The sequence below is a fragment of the Mytilus californianus genome, unplaced genomic scaffold (assembly GCF_021869535.1).
Source record: "Mytilus californianus isolate M0D057914Y unplaced genomic scaffold, xbMytCali1.0.p SCAF_8, whole genome shotgun sequence".
Taxonomy (NCBI): domain Eukaryota; kingdom Metazoa; phylum Mollusca; class Bivalvia; order Mytilida; family Mytilidae; genus Mytilus; species Mytilus californianus.
This window is the reverse complement of record NW_026262734.1, coordinates 109,774,323-109,797,582: the sequence shown is the minus strand read 5'-3', so window position 1 is coordinate 109,797,582 and position 23,260 is coordinate 109,774,323. Positions and strand designations below refer to the sequence as shown.

Sequence of the window (23,260 nt, the reverse complement as noted above, 5' to 3'; positions counted from 1 at the left end):
GGCAAAACTTAAAATATCTGTTGTATCTATTATTTCATGATGCGATAAACATTGTCACTTAACTTTAAATCAATCAGTAATAGAACACCTTTTATATAACGGAAAGTGAAGTTCAAGGATAACGCTAGCTTATTTTTAGGGGCCAGCAGATATTTACACTGGGTTGAAGACCTATTTGTGGCCTTAGGCTGTTTTCTGCTCTTTGACCGGATTATTGTCTCTTTAACATTCCTCATTTCCATGTTAAGTTTAATGTCGAGTAACAATATGTCATGCCTGTTCAGGACGAAATTGGTTCATTGTGAACATGGAGATCTTACTGATTTAATGTGAACATAACAGACTAATTGGTTCAGTGTGATTTATTGTCGATCCAATAAAATCAAGCTCTCAAGGGTTATAGTCAAAATATGTTATCACGATATTGACCAAATTGCATGATCATTAGCTATTAGATAACATATTGGTAAACTTCTGCGTCATTAGGTCTTTAGGGGAGAGTTGTGTAATAGGCAATCTTAACACTTCTCCTTATACATACACAATGCATAGAAGATAACCCTGGTACACTTCAAAATTAACGATAGAACTTCAGGCTTTTACCCTACAATGCTAAACAAATCTCCAATTGAAATGTTGTAAAACTTATAATAATTTAAAGTATAAGTTTTTCTTTTTGCTAGTTCAGGTCAAGATACGTATACATAGTCAAAAAATTATACATCTAAATGTCTAATGATTAAAAATTAAGAGTGATAAAAGTATGAGTTTCTATGACATGTTAAACAGGCACATATGTATTTGAAAACCACACTTTTTAAGAGATCACAAGCCACAACCAAAACAAAAATAGTATATGATGCCTTACTACAGGGATTGCGTAAAAGTCTACAATTATTGAGTATCTTGAAACAGTCTTTATGTGAATAACCTATATAAAATATACGTGTCACAGATGACCAAACAATGACACACCTATCTTTTAACAACCATCTTAACCATGAGCTCAAATTTGCTTTCAGATATAATACGAGATGGGGTTTTTTATTGCCATCATGGTGTTATTTCTCTTTTTTGTCTAATAATTTAACGAACAGGTCGAGATCTGGAGCAGACCTGATCGTATGTAATATCTTTCATTTCAAGTTTAATTGGATAAATACAATCAACATCATCAATGAACGAACTTAAATACTAGCGTCCGTGAAGTTATGTTGTAGGCATTATTACAATTGATTTCATTTACTATCACTCAATATACTGATAAAACAATTTTCAAATTGTATGCTTTATTTATCGCAGATAAGTTAGTAAATATTCTTCTTGGTCTGTATTTCCCTTATAATTATCCAAATATACAACCACCACAGCAGCATTCCATGTTTCCGACGCATTCGGCATTACCGACACACAATTTTTCAACACAGTATGGCCTGCAACCACCAGCAAAGATTCCACAGTCAACCATACTAAAACACTTTTTTGCAGCGTCAGTATACTCAAATCCTATAAGACAATTTACAGTCAATTGTTAAAACAATATTGTATGTATCAAGTAACGAATATAAATTCAGAAATGTTATTTTTAGTTACAAAGTGTACATACTTACATAAATAGACTTAGTAAAATTAAAATGGTGAATCTTTTACATCCGATATCATTGACTGTATTTTGCAATCTTAACTCTTTTGTGTTTGTGTTGTGGCGGTTGATGTATAACATAGCTGTCTCATTGACATATTGGTTGTTTACTCTCATGTAGTATTGACAGAAAAGGAGCCAAAATGGGATAGTTTAGCAGCATTTCTGAGAAGACACTTCAATATAACAACCTTTGAAAGACATTTTCATATTAGACATTCTTTATCATACTGCTTTATCGTTACCTGTAGTTGTGAACTGTTAATTTCACAGGGTATCATAAGTAGCTAAATACTGTTTAGTAGTATTTTACGAAATTTCAGTGATTAAATTTTTTGAAATTAAAGAATTTATCTTCCCAGGCATGAATCCTGTTCCATGTTTGACTATATTTTTGTTCCATATCATCTATTGATGTTTAATTTATAATTAAAGATCTCGAGTATCACTGAAAAACTATTGTTTATCGAAACGCACATGGTAAGTTTGTACCTTTCAATGTTATTAACGAGCAAGACTTATCGTTCTAACAATCACTACAATTATTGTTATAAGAGCTAATTGAATGTTTAAATGATAAATGCTTGGTAAATCTTCTGCATCGAAAATTTCGTACAATACAGTATGAAATTTGCTTATTATTTCAATGTCCTTTTATGAAGGGCGAAAACTTGTTTATGTCAAGTGATTCTTTTCGTTATTGTTCTGTTGGTAAAGCTGTTCGTTGAAACGCATTTTAGATGAAAACTATCAAGTACACAGTCTCAGGCAAATCTCATTTTCATACCAAAAAAAATCTGCAATAGAGCTAATCAGACTTATCTCTAACTTATATGTATCAATTTAAGAGTAGTAATGAAGCAAGAACCAAATGTAAAAAAGTAGACCTGGTAGTAGATTGAACCGGTTCGAAACGATAAAATTGAGAATGGAAATGGGGAATGTGTCAAAGAGACAACAACACGAACATAGGGCAGAAAACAGCCAATCCACCTATGGCAATGTAAAGGTCTTCAACACAGCGAGAAAATCCCGCACCCGGAGGCCGGCTTCAGCTGGACCCTAAACAAAAATGTGTACTATTTCAGTGAAAATGGACGTAATACTAAACACCGAGCATCGTACTGCTGATTAGATACTTGTGTATAAAAATCCGAAATAAATATCTAAAACTGACAAAACAAAAATAATTCTAGACCTTTTACAATGATGTTCTTATATTTAAATAAGTCTTACATATTTCATACCAAACCTCGTGGTTCAAATTTCAATTTGTAGCTATTATTTGTCTTAAGCTTGTCTTGTTTATATATTTAACAAAGTACAAATGTACTAGAGCGCTTACAATACGGACGGGGAATAATTGGTGTATACAGACTCTCCTGTCGTGTTGTCACGGAGATCATCATTATTCCCTGAGGCCGAATCAGGACGCGGTTGGTTAGAATAGGCATGGCTTTCGACGAAAACAACAATTAAGATATGAATGATGGCTGCGTATTAAAAACCATGTTAATATGTTGTCAATAAGAATAGTGAATTCCTGATCTATTTTTACTTCAAAGGGAAACAAAATCTCTAATTATTTACAATTATTCATGGTAAATGTTGTCAGTACGGATAAATTTACTTACCTGTCAAACATAATAAGATGAAACAAACACCAATATAGGCTCTCATATTGCAGCCAAGGTAGTCCTGTAAAAATAAAATCGTAATGAATATTTTTATGTAAACACATTCAACTCACTCTCAACTGTCTGAAATTCAAAGGTAATTTGATCCCAAACAATACCGAGTAGCCAAATAGGTCAGATTTCAGACTGAAGTTTATTATATAAAAATAGCAGTTTGTTCCTTTTTATCGTTTGAATACTCACAAAAATAGTCCTGTTGGTTATTATATACCTTGTCAATTATATATTGGTAAAACAATTGCAAGTTCATCAAGAAAAATTGACTCAGATCGACATTAACTAGAAAATTTGACTTGTAATAATAATCATTTTTGCATGAACATGCAGTTCATTTAACATACCTGTATCTATATCACAAAATTCTTAATACAAACGAGTAGCATCTGGTGGTCTATATATAGTAAATAAAGTAAAGCGGAAAAGGATAAAGGATATATGAACTGTTACACGATATCCTTTTGGGATGGGTCGGTTTTCCTGGTAAGTGAGCGGTTAGTTCTAAATATTAAAATGATAAACAAAGGTGTGAAAACATTTTGATTTATTTTTATTTGCCTATATTTTGGCATTTCCTGTTGGTTGCTTTTCTCTTTAATATTGTCATTTAATTTTGCAGGTCTCTTCAATAATGTCATTTCCTTCTGCATGTCTCTTCAATATTGTCATTTTTTTCATGTCTTTTTAATATTGTCATTTCCTTTTGCATGTCTCTTTAACATTGTCATATCCTTTTGCATGTCTATTTTATATTGTCATTTCCATCTGCATTTCTCTTCAATATTGTCATTTCAATCTGCAGTTCCCTTCTATAGTCATGATAGTGTCATTTTCTTATGCATGTCTCTTCAATTTTGTCATTTCGTTATGCATGTCTCTATAAGATGGCTTGGGTGCCTTTCTCCGTATTGGATTTTGAAATTGCAGATAACAGTTGGTCTAGATCTTTACTGAAATGTACAAATTTAGAGAGTATTATTTAATTCATGTGTAAGACTTTTAATGTAAATGTAGAAAAATTATGTGTTTTATCCTATTCACGACTGTATTTTCTAAAAAAAAACAAAATATTTGTGTTTCATTCAATTTTTTTCAACTTTGCCAAATAAGGAGAGATAACTTAGATAGTAGGGGAGATAACTCAGATAAAGTTATTTTATAATAGAAAAAGCTGTGAATTTACATATTCTAATATGTAGCAAGAAAACAAGTTCGGTGAACCCAGTTTTTCTTTTTCTTATCTTAAAGCATGTTTTAAGAGCTCTCTTCTCACACTTTATCTTAAAATTCTTTGGTGAAGTTTTCTTTATATCACACAAAATTGGATTTCCATGCATAAATTATACAAAATCTGACAATATTGCACAACCTCTAGCATGAAAAAAAAGTTCGATGACCAATACTTTTTATTATATTTTTGAAAAAAAAAAACATGATTTCATTTAGTCTCTTGTGGAGAGTTGTCTCATTGGCAATCATACAACATCTTCTTTTTTATATGATAAAATCTTCAGTTTGACAAATTGTTAGAAAATTCTATGGATTTTATTTCAGACCCAAAGCCACCTAAATATTGTCATTAACCTTCTGCATACTAGTATCTCTTCAATATTGTCATTTCCTTTTGTATGTCTCTTCAATATTATTTTTTTGCGTCTCTTTTTAATAATGTAATTTCTTTCTGCAGGTCTCTTCAATATAAGCATTTTCTTTTGTATATCTCTTCAATATTGTCCTTTCCATCTGCATATCTCTTCAATATTGTCATTTCCTTTTGTATGTCTCTTCAACATTATCATTTTTTTGGCGTCTCTTTTTTATAATGTAATTTCTTTCTGCAGGTCTCTTCAATATAAGCATTTTCTTTTGTATATCTCTTCAATATTGTCATTTCCATCTGCATATCTCTTCAAATTTGTTATTTCCATCTGCATTTACCTTCAACATTGTCATTTCATTTGGCATTTCTCTTCAATATCGTCATATACCCTTTGTATGTTTCTTTAATATTGTCATGTACCTTCTGTGTCATGATTCTGGTTGGTCAATAAGTATTAACCCTAAGTTATGTAAGTATTTGAAATTACACAAATGATAAGTACAATTAATAGTTTATATCCTTAATAACGTCCTTTGTAAATGCTAAGGTAGCATGTGATATTAAAATCACTTCCAAGTCTTTTAACCTCTCACAACTTTGTCTCTCAATTTAAATATGAATGGGATCACTGTATGACAGCTGAATGATAAGGATGTCACATTTCATTATCATAAGGAAATTTTTGATAGACTCATGATAGAATTGAAAATTGATGGATATTATATATAGCTCCAATTTAAAAATACAATTTGTTTTGATGTTAAACAAGATATGTTATTAGATAAAATACATTTCAATAACCATTTTCTTTTCTTAGAAATCTCGAGCTACTGCGACAAAAAAAATCACATTTTTTATGCGTTTTAAAGTTATACCCTCAAAAACGAAATCAGTAACATTCACAAACATATAGTTAAGCTTTCTAGTAAATTTCATCAATTTCTGATTTAACTTGGTTAAGGGTCGAGAAAAAGAAGGGGATTTACATGTTTACCGTAGTGTGCCCACGATTTTCTGATCGGAACGTCTAACGTCGAGAGTTGTAAGTCAAAATACAAAATAAGAAGTGTTAAAATTTGTAAAAAAAGTTAAAATAAATTATAATAAAAGTTTAAGAAATATTTGCGGGAAACAAAATGTAAACCCCGAAATAAGGTAATGGAAACCCAACACTGTTCTCATCGATCAAATACATAAAAATAAAATACATTTTTCAATCCATTCGATACTTAAATGCTTGCAGCTGCTACTCAGACTTTGTAAAACGTCACCAGTGTCTAAGCAGAATGTTGATGAACCAGAGTGATATCAAAGAATGTCTTGTCCTTTTTTTTTAAATGTTTATTGGAAGATACTAAGACCAGGTGATAGACATTCTGTATCAACTTCACAAATAATACACTATGGTCTTGAAGTATATATTCCATGTAGTAACTTATCATCTCAATTACGTGTTATAGTTACTCGGAAAGTGATTTGTATTCGTACCGGCAGACAAAGCAGCCAATAATATAGTAGTGGTATGTCGCATATACTACACGGAAGTTCTTCAAAACGAATTTATCAAATCTTCTACATTCAGGTCCGTACGCTCCACAAAGAATCAATTTGTGAACAAGTATTTCACCGCCATCACCCAGCTTAAAGCCTCTTCTGAACATTTGAAAGTCACGACTATGTACTGGTTACATTAAGAATACAAGCAACCATTTAAATTTCGTTTCATCTCTGCATCTAGTAAGTGTTCTACTACTAATCTGTCGGTGCTTCTACCTAGCTCCCTTCCTACTACCAAAGAACTGTTTATTAACTTTTGTAATAAAGCTTATGAAAATAATAGTATTTATTATTTTTGGAGTGTTCAAAATTCTTTAGAGGTTTTAGATGAAATACGTGCTTTTGATGGTCCTTTTAATTCTGTTGACAGTTATGATTTTTCTACTTTCTACACTACACTTTCACATAATCTTATCTTTAGAAAATCTAATTGCAAATTCATTTGCTGAAACTCGTTTAAAGCCTTTTTTGTTACGAAGTATGTATGCTAGATACACTTACTAGAAATGTAAAGATATGATTGAAGCTTTGAATTTTGTTTCTGAAGACATATATGTACGTTTCGGCGATAAAGTGTATGGACTGGTAATATGTATTCCTATAGGCACTAATTGCTTCCCTTTAATAGGAGATTTATTCCTGTATTGATATGAATCTCAGTTTATGACCAAATAAAGATAACAGTAGTATACCGCTGTTCAAAAGTCATAATTCAGTAAAGACACCTCATTGTTACGTTTGATTGATACATTCAACAATACCTACCGTTATCTTAATGATATTTTTTCGACAAATTATCGAGAGATCGAAATTTACCCAAAGGAACTTATTTTAGATAAAAAAAAACATAAACAGCAGTAGTTGTCCTTTTCTAGATTAAGACTTTCTAGAGGGAAATTCAATACATAAATTTTCAACAAAAGAGACGTTTCATTCCCTTTTTGTAATTTTTCTTATTTAGACGGCGATGTCCCTTTGGCTCGATTGAATGGTGATTATATATCCCAACTTGTTCGTTGTATGAAGTGATGTCTTATAGTTTAACGAACGTAATCAATGCATCACTGGTAAATTATTAAGTCGGGGATATTGTTACCATAAATTACTTTAAACTTTTATTAATTTAAAATTCTTTCATAGATACAAAGATTTGATTCGTAAATTTGGCTGTACCTGTAGAAAACCTATTAAAAATGGTACTTCACATCCTTAATTCTACGGTGTTGTTGAACTTAAAGCGCGGAAATGATTATGTGATCCGTCTAAACTCAAATTTATTGATTTTATAAACAATATATCCGTACTTCATGTCCTCTTTACAAAAAAAAAAATATTTACCTGTGTACATTATTATTTCATTTATCGGCATTTTGTGCAAGGTAACAGTTGTCTTTCTGATAGTTTTGTACATCTCATCCCCTTTCTTAATTAAACATGTATTTTCGGAAAACATTAAACTTTGCCCTAAAAAAACACAGATTATAGGTTTGATTTTACCTATTCTGGTTGCTCTTATTTGAGTTAGAACCAGGATGTCCTACAAAAAAAGGTAACCTGTCAAAAATTTATGTAATTCGGAGTCAACAGAGGGGCAAAAGATACCAGAGGGACATTCAAACTCATAGATCCAAAAAAAACTGACAACGCCATGGCAAAAAAAAAGAAAAAAAAAGAATATTACAAAAGACACAACATAGAAAACTAAAGACTAAGCAACACGAACCCCACCAAAAACTGGGGGTGATCTCAAATGCTCCGGAAGGGTAAGCAGATCCTGCTCCACATATGGCTCATATCGTGTTGCTCATGTTATTACAAACCCGGTAATTAGTCTAATTCGGTAGGTCTCCTTCGTGAAAAGGGAACGGGATTGTAGTTACGACATAAGGAACATATCCGATATCATCTGTGAAACGGATATTCTGTAACGGTCAACCAACTCGTGATTGCGTCCGTAAAATTTACGAAGGGATGATTTCAACTTCACTATTTGGACGTCTTGGTTTAACAGCTTCCTTAAGAGTCAAAATTCGGTAAAATGATTATAGTCTATTGGTATTTTTTAGTTTATCTTTTTGTGTTGTAATGTTATACTACCGTTTTAGGTCATTACGAAGGTTGGCGACTGTTAAAACGTTAAAACCCGCTGCATTTGTATGAACCTATCCTAATTCAGGATCCTGTTCAGTAGTTGTCGTTAGTTGATGTAGTTCATAAGTGTTTTCGTTTTTTTTTACATAGATGAGACCGTTTGTTTTCCTGTTTAAATGATTTAACACTTGTCATTTTGAGGGTCTTTTGTCGCAACCTATAATGGTTTACTTTTACAAATTGTGATTTTTGTAGAGAGTTGTCTCGTTGGCAATCATACAACATTTTCTAATATTCATATACTGTTCTTTAATTTGTCTTTGTAAATTATTACATTTACTGTTTAGTTTATTTTTGGTTATATCCATTTGACGTGGATCGGTACTTATACATCAAATCATTGTGTTACTGTGCTATTGTAATTTTTTTATTCTTGCCTTTCTTTTATGCTAATGAGCTTTGTCAATATGCCGTTTTGTTTTTCTTTGTTGCCATGTGTGTTGTCTATGCAGTGATTAAGATTATAATACAATATTGACTGCTGTACCCGTAGTTTTCACTTTATTACCTAATATGTCTGTTTGTTTTGTTCACACATTATTGTCAATATAACGGGATTTTATGCGACTGTCATACAAGTGAGAGGTTTAGCTAGCTATAAAACAAGGTTTAAAACACCATTTTCTACAATGGAAAATGCTTGTTCATAGTCAGGAAAATTACAATTGTTATCCATTGATGTTTGATGTGTATGTGTTTTTGATTTTGCCATTTAATTATGGACTTTCCGTTTTGAATTTTATCGCATCTCGGTATTTTTGTTATTTTACTTTTGATGACAAGGGTAAAAAAACCTTGTTTTAAATAATCTAACATGTTTATTAACATGTGTACAGCGAATTGCAATGCCAATTCTTTTTCTTATCTGCACTTCTTGCTTGATGATAAACTCGTGGATAAACGCTAAACGGCAGTTTGAATAGGCTAAACTAGAATACCAGGCTGATAATTTAGTGAACAAGACATGTGAGTTTCGTCTATATTCAACTTACAGTGGCGCACGATCACTCCGTTAACAATTTGAGTTCAAGATGACTAAGATATGTGTTAGTTCATACGGGTCGTTACTATGAACACTATGAATTGAATATAGAAAAATAACACTATGTTCTAATTAAACCTGTTTCTAAATATAGAATAAATTTTAAGGCGTGGATTGTTCTAAAGACAGTGTGACCCAATAGCTTTCAGTAATATTACAAATCATCAAATTGAGAATGGAAATGGGTAGTATGTAAAAGAGACAACAATATCCGTTTACACATGTTACATATTTGTTCTTAGTATACTATTCGTAACATTTAAACTTAATTACTGGAATTGTAATCGTTTTTTAGTTAAGATGTATCTAAAATGTCTTTCCCCATCAACATGTTTGGTGAATAGATAATACAGAACTGGCCTTTCATTAAATGTTTTATGAAAAAAAATCGTCCAAAAAATCTAAAGAATTGAATAATTCATTTATTCACTGTGTGCGTATGGTCATCTGTTGAAAACAACTAAACGCTTTTCCGAACATCGAACATAATTCTGTGTGGTCAACGCATGTACATGCCAAAAGTATTCATCAAATTCTTACAATGAAATATTTTTTTAATGCAATCTTGTCGTCGTAAACAAACGAACAAGCGTGTTTATTCAAGGCATTTATCAAATAAAAAAATGAAACCAAAAGCAGTTCTGTTAAAAATTAGCATGTTCAATAAGTGTGATAAATGATAGTTAAGTAACAACACTTTTATTCGTGAATCCATCGACAAATAAAACTGCCAGAATTATTTAATCAAGTTTATTATCAGATCGTATATTTACATAACAATTCAATATGCATAAATAAACACGTTCTCTGTACTTCATAAAATGTCATGTTTTGAAATTTTCCTGTTGTTATTCAGACAAACAACCATCACAGCAGCATTTCTTTTCTTGTACAGTGCAGAAATGTTTGGAGCCACAACCATGGTCGAGACATCCCTGTCTGCAACCAGCATCGTTAAAACAGGAACTTCTGAAGCACTTTACAGCAGCATCAGTATGATCCAAACCTAAAACATATTGTTTCTTTTTCATTACAAAATAGTCAGGTTACGATTTTGATTTTCATATAAAAGAGTTCCCGTTGACTACTGATATATGATTGGGACTGTAGAAATGATATAATATAACTTATACGTAAATACAAATAAAGGCGAATCGCATAATACAGTATACATAGAATGTGATTTTATTATAAAGTGTAGTAGGTAGTCATCAGGCTAAGCTGCTGTCTTATTGATATATGTATTACATATCATGTATCTAAATGCAGTATTTTAGAACATATTATCAGCATGACGGATGTTAGTTCCTCTGTTTTAGAACAGCAAGACTATTTTGAATTGATTGTTTATAAAGAACGGAACTTAAAAAACAGAAGAAAAAAATTAAAAGGTCCATGTCCTTGTTTTTAGCAGCAATCATAACTATCAAATGAAAATGTGGCGCGAAATGATTATCTTTAGATTATTTATTTTTCTTAGACATTGACACAATTTTTTCTTTCAAATACTATTAACAATTAATTAGGGTTTTATAAAATTTTCATCAATGGCTTTTAAAACCATATGCAATAAACTTATGAAAAGAAAAGTAGGAGTCAGTGTGTACATTTTTTATACCCACTACATGGAAAGAAATAGAGGATTTCGAATATCTGAAAAAGAAAAATCAAGAGTAGCTTACATCGTTAACATTTAATCTTTATTTTTTATTTGAATAAAAAAAAAAAAAAAAACGAAAGGGGTTGGTTAACGGAATTAATGACTACAATTTGAAAGTTTGTGTAAGTAGTTCAAATGTACCGGCTTGATATCGTATCCAGAAATCCTGCCACAGTGCACCATCGCTCTTTCTACTGAGCTAAATGAGTTTTCAGTAACAGTAGTTAATGCTTCTATTAAATTGCCATGACTTATATACAATGCCAACGGATGCACCATTGACACATGTCATATTGTACATATGAAATCGTATCCAGGAACCCTAATACACCACGCCAATACAGTTTTCTTCTGAGCTAAAAATAGCTTTTTATGCATTTTCTATAAGGTCACCGGATGTACCTTTTACACATTGGCAATTCTAGAAGGTTTCTACCTACGTTTAGCTTATTTTAACATCTTTGTTAAGTGGAAAGACAATTTATATTAATAAAAGTAAGTTTTTCATTATATGTTTTTCTGTTGGAAATGGCCATATTAGTAGTGTGACGTTTGATCTTATTTAAATATACATTGAGCCTGATTTAAACGTGTTAGCTCACAATCGAGCCTGGAACCATTCTTCTGCTTCCGAGCCAATCAGTCTTTGAACAATAATATGATGCTTGCAAAGCAGGATACGTTTAATCTGTCGACGTACCCGATATCGTCCTTTTGGAGTTTTATCATTTTTTTCCAGTGAAACAACCAGTAGATATTGAAATCTTTGTTCTTCTCGTTATATCGTGGATACATGTTTCATTGGCAACTTCACAAAACGTTGTGTCCATTGACATTTTAACCGTGGTATTAATAGTAGAAAAACTACAATATCTTTTAACATGAATTATTTTTGTGAGAAAAATATTAGCTTACCCGACAAGCATATCAATACGATGCATAAGACAAAGAAGGCTCTCATTGTGTAGTAGTCCTGCAAGCGTTAACGAATCCATTAAGTAATTAATATGATGTGCATATTAACTATTGAGTATGAAAAATATTCTTCTCCAAATTGATACGATATTCCAATAAGTGCAATTATCTATCCTGATTTTATTGGTATAAGACTGATGATCATAAGAAAAATATTAAAACAGCAACTCCTAATAGTAAAGTTAAAGTCATTCCTTCAAAATTTTATCGACGCAAGCAGGATTCATACTGACCGACTTTAGAAACGCAACACTCGATTAGTTTTTTAGTTTTCCATTTTAAAATATACATTGCGCATGAAATACTAAATTGAGTATAAAGTTGATTCATTTCTTCATCGTCTAAGGTAAGTTTGAAATTCAAAAGTTAAATAGATTACGTCACACGTAACGATCAAATCATGTGGTATGCACTAAAATCGTGGTTTTCTCTTAATTATTGGTCGTGGCAATCGTCAAAGGCAAAGACAGCTGTTAAAAATCCGTACATGATTGACAGAAAGGTTAACCAATACTGTTGGGAATATTTTGAGTCAAGTTTTCCCCCTTCTGATTTTGAAAATTTCCACCAATTTCAGTCTGGTTTTGCAGTAATGTGGTTTACACTGATACCTTTATAAACAATAATAAAGGGGATTATGTGACATTTAAGCATACGAGAAACATTGCTGATGTAAATCAGCCTGCCATGACTTTTAACGACTTGGTAAACAACTGACGTTGTAGTCGTTATCCTCAAATGACGTTGTCTAATTTGATTGAAATGACGTAGTGTTATACTAAAGGTTAACCGGGTCCATAGGTGGTGACTTACCTGCTATGAAGTTTCAGGGACTTAAAAGTAATTTTAAAGTGCAAAATTGTTCTCAAAAGAACAAGCACCAAATTCTGTCTGTAAATTTGTAATGACTTAATTTCAATTTTCATTTTCAGTCATGACAAAAAGGAAAATCAACAATTCTTTACTGAATAAAAGTTGGCAATGGATTCAAGGAAATGTTTAACGAAGAAAATGTTCTAAAAAAAAATCATATATGCGCTTCCAATTTTGCGTCAAGGAATTCGTGCGACGTCAAAATTCCGTGATGTTTGATTGTCTGAGGAAATTCAGGAATTAATATTTCATTCAAAAAGGAGTAGTGGAAGCATGATAAGCAACGAAATGAATATAAACATGATTTGATGAAAAAAATCAACAAAATATGTGTTGTGTTTTTAAAGTCCGTCAGTATAGTTGAAAGTTTGTTTTGAAGATTTGTGTCCCTGATGACGACGGAGATATTCCAATTTTCGTAGTTACAGATGGGTGCAGTCTTAACCTGTACAGCAAGTTAACTTGATAACCAGTCATTTGGAATGGTCAAAGTTAACCTGTGACAGGATTTAGGACTGCTGTGACCAGTCCTAGGACCACGATCTAGTTAACTTGAAAAGCGGACTTGGTCCTAGGACTGTTTTTATGCCTGCCGAAAAAGTTAACTTGGAAACAGGTCCGCTATTGATATAAGTTAAATTCGAAACCAGTTCTGCCATAAGTTAACACAAGTTTTGACCTGGTCTGGTCAACACTAATTTAACTTGTAACCAGGTCCGCTCAACATCGATTTTTTAAAATATTTTTTAATGTCTTTGTTTCTTGGTATAAACATAGAAAAATAAAGTCAATTTGATTAAACATGATTAAATACATGTAGCTCCGTGTTGAAGACCGTAGTGGTTTACTTTTATTAGTTTTGACTTTGTTTGAGAGTTGTCTCATTGGCACTCATACCACATCTTCTTATATCTATTTGTAAATAAAGTACGCATAAAACTTTGCTTGTTTATATACAAATTTATCCGTGTCTGCCTTTCTATATATTAACCAAAAAAAACCGATAATGGTTACAATGCTAACGAGCTGAATATATATTCCAATACATATCAAATTCTTAAAATCGTATTAACCATATTTGCACTTTATAATGTAAATCTATATAGCCGCATAGTAAATCAGAAATATTTTTATGTCGGGATAGAATGTATAATACAAATGACAGCAATATTGGAACACAATCTCTTCAAAATTTTACCCGCACAAAATTAAAGTGCCAGCATGTCCTCCTTTTGTTCAATATATTGATAAGTAACAAAATTTCAGTAGTTTTGATACCCCAGGCTGATTCGTATATCAAAATTATTTGACCGTATCAACCAAAACTTACCATATTTGCACTTTATCATGTAAATCTATATAGCCGCATAATAATTCAGTAATATTTTATGTCAGGATGTATTGTATAATACAAATGACAGCAATATTGGAACATAATGTGAATACAAAATTTTGTCCGTATAAATCTAGATTGCCAGCATGTCCACTTTTTAATCAAAATATTGTCTCGCATCAAAATTTCAGTAGTTTTGATACCCTAGGCTGACTCGTATAGCAAAAATATTTGACCGCATCAAACTAAACTGACCATATTTGCACATTATTATGTAAATCTATATAGCCGCATAATAATTCAGTCATAATTTTATGTCAAGAATGAATCTTTTATACAAATGACAGCAATATTGCAACACAATAACTACAAAATTTTGTCCGCATAAATCTAGATTGCCAGCATGTCATCTTTTTAATCAAAATGTTGTCTCGCAACAAAATTTCAGTAGTTTTGATACCTCAGGCTGACTCCTATAACAAAATTATTTGACCGAATAAACCAAAACTGACCATATTTGCACTTTATTTTGTAAATCTGTATAGCCGCATTAAAATCAGCAACTATTTGTATGTCAGGATTTAATGTTTAATACATATGACAGCAATATTGGAACACAACAATTACAAATTTTTGTCCACATAAATTTAGAGTGCCGGCGAGTTTTCCTCTTATTCAATATATTGATACGTAACAAAATTTCAGTAGTTTGGATACCTCAGACTGACTTGTATAGCAAAATTATTAACCGTATCAATCAAAACTGACCATATTTGCACTTTATTATGTACATCTATATAGCTGCATAGTAAACCAGCAATATTTTTATGTCAGGATAGAATGTATTATACAAATGACAGCAATATTGGAACACAATGACAACAAAATTTTGTCAGCACCACAGCATAAATTTATAGTGTCAGCATGTCCTCCTTTTGTTCGATATATTGATACGTAACAAAATTTCAGTAGTTTTGATACCCAAGCTGACTCGTATAGCAAAATTATTTGACCATATCAACCAAAACCTACCATATTTGCACTTTATCATGTAAATCTATATAGCCGCATAATAATTCAGTAATATTTTATGTCAGGATGTATTGTATAATACAAATGACAGCAATATTGGAACATAATGTGAATACAAAATTTTGTCCGTATAAATCTAGATTGCCAGCATGTCCTCTTTTTAATCAAAATATTGTCTCGCAACAAAATTTCAGTAGTTTTGATACAATAGGCTGACTCGTATAGCAAAAATATTTGACCGCATCAAACTAAACTGACCATATTTGCACATTATTATGTAAATCTATATAGCCGAATAATAATTCAGTCATAATTTTATGTCAAGAATGAATCTTTTATACAAATGACAGCAATATTGCAACACAATAACTACAAAATTTTGTCCGCATAAATCTAGATTGCCAGCATGTCATCTTTTTAATCAAAATGTTGTCTCGCAACAAAATTTCAGTAGTTTTGATACCTCAGGCTGACTCCTATAACAAAATTATTTGACCGAATAAACCAAAACTGACCATATTTGCACTTTATTTTGTAAATCTGTATAGCCGCATTAAAATCAGCAACTATTTGTATGTCAGGATTTAATGCTTAATACATATGACAGCAATATTGGAACACAACAATTACAAATTTTTGTCCACATAAATTTAAAGTGCCGGCGTGTTTTCCTCTTATTCAATATATTGATACGTAACAAAATTTCAGTAGTTTGGATACCTCAGACTGACTTGTATAGCAAAATTATTAAACCGTATCAATCAAAACTGACCATATTTGCACTTTATTATGTAAATCTATATAGCTGCATAGTAAACCAGCAATATTTTTATGTCAGGATAGAATGTATTATACAAATGACAGCAATATTGGAACACAATGACTACAAAATTTTGTCAGCACCACAGCATAAATTTATAGTGTCAGCATGTCCTCCTTTTGTTCAATATATTGATACGTAACAAAATTTCAGTAGTTTTGATACCCAAGCTGACTCGTATAGCAAAATTATTTGACCATATCAACCAAAACCTACCATATTTGCACTTTATCATGTAAATCTATATAGCCGCATAATAATTCAGTAATATTTTATGTCAGGATGTATTGTATAATACAAATGACAGCAATATTGGAACATAATGTGAATACAAAATTTTTTCCGTATCAATCTAGATTGCCAGCATGTCCTCTTTTTAATGAAAATATTGTCTCGCAACAAAATTTCAGTAGTTTTGATACCTCAGGCTGGCTCCTTTAGCAAAAATATTTGACCGCATCAACCAAAACTGACCATATTTGCACTTTATTTTGTAAATCTATATAGCCTCATAGTAAATCAGCAACTATTTTTATGTCAGGATTTTATGTATAATACAAATGACAGCAATATTAGAACACAACAATTACAAATTTTTGTCGGCATAAATTTAGGGTGCCAGCATGTCCTCCTTTTGTTCAATACACATGATATATTGATACGTAACTAAATTTCAGTAGTTTTGATACCCCAGGATGACTTGTATAGCAAAATTATTATACCGTATCAACCAAAACTGACCATATTTGCACTTTATTATGTAATCTTTATAGCCGCATAATAATTCAGTAATAATTTTATGTCAGTATTTAATGTATAATACAAATGACAGTAATACTGGAACACAATGAATAAAAAATGTTGTCCACATCAATTTAGAGTGCCAGCATGTCCTCCTGTTGTTCAATATATTGATATGTAACAAAATTTCAGTACTTTTGATACCCAAGGCTGACTGGTATAGCAAAAGTTTTTGACCGTATCAACAAAAACTGACCATATTTGCACTTTAGTATGTAAATCTATATGGCTGCATTATATTAATCAGAATTTTTTTTTATGTCAGGATGTATTGTATTATAATACAAATGAAAGCAATATTGGAAAACAGTGAATGCAATATCTTTTCCGCTTCAATTTAGGATGTCAGCATTCCATCTCTGTATTCATAATATTAGACCATCACTAAAGTTATAGCTCAGGATGGTGTGTATAACAAAACTATTTGACAGCATCATCCAACACTTACATGTCTGATTTCATTTTTACTTTATAATGAAAAGTATAAGAAGTTCTCTTCTGGGAATAGTATACTGTTAGTACATTATGTCGGTTGATTGATTTTGTTTGTAGCTAAACCTCAAGTGGCAACTATTTCATTAATGTGCACAACGAGTATATTTTTTGGAAGTCCCATATCATCATTTTTAATCGGTAAAGACAAATCTGACGAAATTGACGAGATTGTTCATAATTATTCAACACCTTATGTATCCGGACACAATTTTCGGTTGAATATTTTGTCGAAAACAAAATCGTTAATTCAAGGCAAACAAGGTGAATTACGATGAAATATCCATGTAATGCATAAAGTTAAATTTAGGAAGAGACGGTAAAAAATGGGGAACGAAGCAACGTCGACAATGATGTTGATATCCCATGACATAAAAATATTGTTTCGATGCGTTGGATAACCTTTCTATCCGCCTTCTAATAAAATAAAAACTTCCTTTTCTTTAATGATATAGCTGTATGTGATCACAAGTGTGTAATTTTATAGCCATTGTTTAATGTATATAAGAATATGAAATGAAAAAAAAGATTGTTTTTTAAAGTGTATAATATCGATAGAGTCTAACGAGTAAAGAAATTTGCTATACTGGGAAAAAAAGAACAATGCAATTTTTGTTTACATATTAAAATCAAAAGTCTTAAACACGGTAATCTGTCAGAAGCAGACCTGTTCCCTGGTCTGGTCAATAGCAGACTTGTCCACAGGTCTGGTCAGGAGCAGACCTGTCCACAGGTCTGGTCAGGAGCAGACCTGTCCACAGGTCTGGTCTGGAGCAGACCTGTCGACTGGTCTGGTCTGGGGCAGACCTGTCTTCCGGACTGGTCAAAAGCAGACTTGTCGACAGGTCTGGTCTGGAGCAGACCTGTCAATAGGTCTGCAGCAGTTCTGAAAAAGCAGACCGTAGGTCTGGTCTACCAACGGCAAAGTTAACTTGCTTGTCTGCTTAAATTTCCCAAGTTAACTTGAAAAGCAGTCAACAAGTCTGCTCAAAATTAACTTTTGTACAGGTTAGGACCGCACCCATCTGTACAATCCTTTTTCCTCGATTGTAACACCAGCTTATGTATACTTACAATGACCATGGGTGAAACATGTGAGGAAGTATCTGCATATCATTTCTTAAACTCGAGAGGTATCACTCCAATAAAACAATAAAATATTTCTGCAGATTTAAGACTAACTTAAATGTAATGAAACAAGTTATTAAAGTGCCAATGTCTATGCGGTGAATCAAAATCCAAACCCCAAGCATATGAAGAAAGAAGTAAAATCACAAAAAAACTGAACTCCGAGGAAAATTCAAAAAGGAAAATCCCTAATCAAATGACAAAATCAAAACCTTAATCACATCAAACGAATGAATAACAACGGTCATATTCCTGACTTGGTACAGGCATTTTACTATGTAGAAAATAATGAATTTAACCTGGTTTTATAGCTAGTTTACCACTCACTTGTATGACAGTCGCATCAAATTTTATTATATTGACAACGATTTAAACCCCTACAACAGGACGACTGAATACAAAATCACTGTTAATTTAACATTTTTAAACATTGTATCCATTGCTCATAAAGGGTATATATGTAACAGTGAATTTGTAAAATCAAGGATTTTGTAAAATCCCTGGAATAATTATTGATTTTGTAAAATTACTAACATATTCAGTGATTTTGTAAAATCCCTGAAATTTCAGGGATTTTACAAAATCTCTGAAAATATTGCTAGGGATTTTACAAAATCCGTGATTACAAGTTATAACTTGATATTAGAAATGTGTTTTTCGTAATATAACTAAACAAACCAATGATTTTGAAATGATTTTTTTAATAAATAATACTAGTGAAAACTATTGTACAGTGATTATAAATAATAGGAATATAAACTGATATTAAGACTACAATTTACTTATTTTTGCATAATAAGTTTGTGTGACATGCATTAATTGTTTTACAATCGCCCTGTTTTTCGACAGACACACCTATTTGGTTCACATCTATTCTTTCAAGATCATCCACATTAAAAAAAAACAACCTTGTCCATCACAAATGGAAAACTTCGAACAGATGTGAAATTGTCAATTGATACAGCTGATGGACTCAAAAACAGGGAATCAGAAGGTTCAAGCTGATTTCAATTGTATGATCCGAAACAAATGTTATGTTTGAATAAAGACTAAAATGTTGTAAATGTCTCCAAGACATGCATAAAATTTGATATCTTCAACTGATGAATACGTTTTTTTACTATTTTTTTTATAACATCTCCATATTGAAAAACTTCATATCTGCGTTAAACAAAAATTTACTTTTGATTTGATTTTGATCTAAAGAAGAAAGATGATATAGAAACGTTTTTAAAGTTTCATCACTTTGCGTTTGAATACATATATAAGAGGTACTTGAAATATGACCAATGTAAGAAATGCAAGTACAAAACAAAATATTTTTACCTTTTATGTTGTCTTGTCGGTATAATTATTATTTTGTCGATATAAATGTATTTAACATATATACTGCAGTAAACTATCAAGTATATAATTATAATCATTGTAATGAATTTTGAACTAGAACTATTATGAAGCGTAAATGCTTTTTTATATAGTGTAGACGAGCTGGGATGTAAAATAGTTATCCAATTCGGACATGGGTGATCATACACTGACACATCGCGTCCTCATGGGAGAAATATTCCTGAAACAATATGGTCTGCTCCATACTTATTTTGGCAATTTTGAACTTTCGTATTTCGAGGACAACTAGTGAGTCTTTTGTAGACAGAATGTGCGTCTCGCGTACAACATGCTAATCCTGGTATTCATGATTAGTTTATGTATGTTTTTATCGTTACCTCTATAATGACATAGATGAACAACTTTAATTCAGAATGTTTGACAAACGTAATTATTTCTTCTTTCCGAATGCCAACTATCCATTTCTTATCAGTAACAAACCACTGCTCAGTTATTTTATGTTTGCACATCTCAATTCATACTTTATGTTTGTGCATGTTCACACTATATATAATTAGTATGCAGGCTTGTGCTCCTTACATATATCTGTACAACAGAGTAATCTCTGAGTTACTAGGCCTTACATGTGACAATTCATCATGGATTGTTTACCATTACAACATGGCTGTGTCTCATTTGCAGCATCAAAACATTAAATACCAGAAAATACTTACAATCTCGAGAGCGTGACATTGAGATATAGATATGGATTCATATGGCTGTTGATATAATGCTTAACCTATACCAATACATGTATATAAATGCCTTATGATTATTTGTGAAATACCAGTTATCAATTTTTTAATAGAAAAACCCTGCTGTCAATAGTTTCTCCAAAGAAAATGTGTATATCCTTGCCAGTATTGAATATATTTTTGACAGATTTGAAATTTTGAGGATAGGGAAATGGAGTATAAGTATTCATTTTTGAGGATGGGGGAAATGGAGTCTATGTATGTATTGTGGAGGCTTTGGCACGGTGAGTCTTATTATGCATGATAGGGGATGGGGGAAAGGGAATCTAAATATGCATTGTCAAGGTTAAGGTAAAAGGAATCTCAGTATGAATTGTCGAGGTAGCGGAACGGAAGTATAAGTATCCATTGTAAAGAGTGGGTGAAAAGGAGTCAAGTATGCATTGTTGAGAGTGGATGAATAGATTTTGAGTGTGCATTGTCGATGGTCGGGGAAATGAATTCTAGAAATGGATTGTCGTATTGGTCTGCATTGTCGAGGGTCGAGAAAAAGGAGTCTAAGTATGTATTGTCGATGGTCGAGAAAAAGGAGTCTTAGTATGCATTGTCGAGGGTCAGGTAAAGGGAGTCTAGGTATATATTGTCGAGGGTCGGGGAAAGAGAGTCAAGGTATGCATTGTCTAGAAAATTCAATCTACATGATTTTTGAGGTTTTTGGTAAGTGTTTCTCGTTTCTCGTGTTTTATATATATTAGACCGTTGGTTTTCCTGATTGAATTGTTTTACATGTCTAGTCATTTTGGAGCCCTTTATATCTTGCTGTTTGGTGTGAGCCAAGGCTTCGTGTTGAAGGTCGTACTTTGACCGTTTAATTGTTTACTTTTACACATTGTGACTTGGACAGAAAGTTGTCTCATTGACTCTCACTCATACCACATCTTCTTATTTCTAATTAGTAGGTATCGTCGGATTGACAACAGGGAGACAGTATGAATTGTTGAGGGTTGGAGAATGAGAGACTTAGTATGGATTGTTGAGGGTTGGAGAATGAGAGATTTAGTATGGATTGTTGAGGGTTGGAGAATGAGAGATTTAGTATGAATTGTTGATGGTTGGAGAATGAGAGACTTAGAATGAATTGTTGAGGGTTGGAGAATGAGAGACTTAGTATGAATTGTTGAGGTTGGGGGAATGTGAGAACGAAAAGCATGGTTGAGGTTGGGGGAAAGTGAGTCTTAATATGCATTGTTTAGGTTGGGGGAAAGGGAGTCTTAGTATGCATTGTTGAGGTTGGGGGAAAGGGAGTCTTAGTATGCATTGCTAAGGTTGGGGGAAAAGGAGTCTTAGTATGCATTGTTAAGATTGGGGGAAAGGGAGTCTTAGTATGCATTTTTAAGGTTGGGGGAAAGGGAGTCTTTGTATGCATTGTTAAGGTTGGGGGAAAGTGAGTCTAATTAATAAGCGTTGTTAAGGTTGGGAGAAAGAGAGTCTTAGTATGCATGGTTGAGGTTTGGGGAAAATGTTTCTAAGTAAGCATTGTTCAGATTGGAGGAAAGGGGGTCTTAGTACATGTAGTATGCATTATTGAGTTAAGGAAAGTGGGTCTACGTATGAATTGTCATTGAAGAGACAACGGCAGTTTTAAGACATATTATCGGGAATTAAGTGCAACAATTTTACTATCATGAATTGCCTTTTTTTTTTATTAAGGGTAGCTTCACAAATCAAAAAAAAAAAAACCACCAAACTATAAACATTTGGTGCACTTCAATGTTTCTGTTGTTTCGTTGTTCCGTTGTTTTTCTGATGTTGATATCCATATAGTTGATGTGTTTCCATCAGTTTTAGTTTGTAACTCTGATTTGTTTTTTCTCTCAATCGATTTATGACTTTTGAATGCACTCAGCACTACAAACATTTGGGTTTCAAGAATCGATTTTGAAATGGATTAAAACTATAATACTACTGTTGCCTTTATTCCAGTATATTCTAAAATTTCCGTACCGATCCATTCTTTCCAAATAATGACGAAATGTTTTCTATAATATGGGGTATACCTATTATATCATTTACTTCAGCTTATAATTAAAAATACTAAAGAAAAAAGAGGCGAAGGATACCAAAGGGAAAATTCAAAGTCACAATTAAAAAATAAACTGCCAACGCCATAGCTAAGTAGCGAAAACAAAAAATACATTTTTGAAGAAAGTGTTCTACGTAATGAAAAATACTTCATATTGACCGACAAACTACAGCTCATTTAAGTCAATTAAAAATGGAAATAAGCATTCTCAGTTAACAAATGGGAGTAACTCGTTATATAGTCAATTGGGCGTTTTGAAATAAACGATTTGTCTGAAACTAAAAGGGTAACATACT

The 23,260-nt window shown here is 32.1% G+C and overlaps 2 long non-coding RNA genes across 2 annotated transcripts in view; both read right to left on the bottom strand.

Moving 5' to 3' along the window:
- The window catches only part of LOC127710798 (uncharacterized), a 248,828-nt gene that overhangs the window by 135,038 nt on the left and 90,530 nt on the right, over positions 1-23,260 (bottom strand). The gene's annotated exons all lie outside the window — the stretch shown is intronic.
- Positions 1,306-3,801, bottom strand: LOC127710801 (uncharacterized). The gene is made up of 3 exons (XR_007986341.1): positions 3,681-3,801; positions 3,277-3,340; positions 1,306-1,506 (listed from the first exon to the last, which is right to left on the bottom strand). It is a non-coding gene; the product is annotated as an uncharacterized LOC127710801 (long non-coding RNA).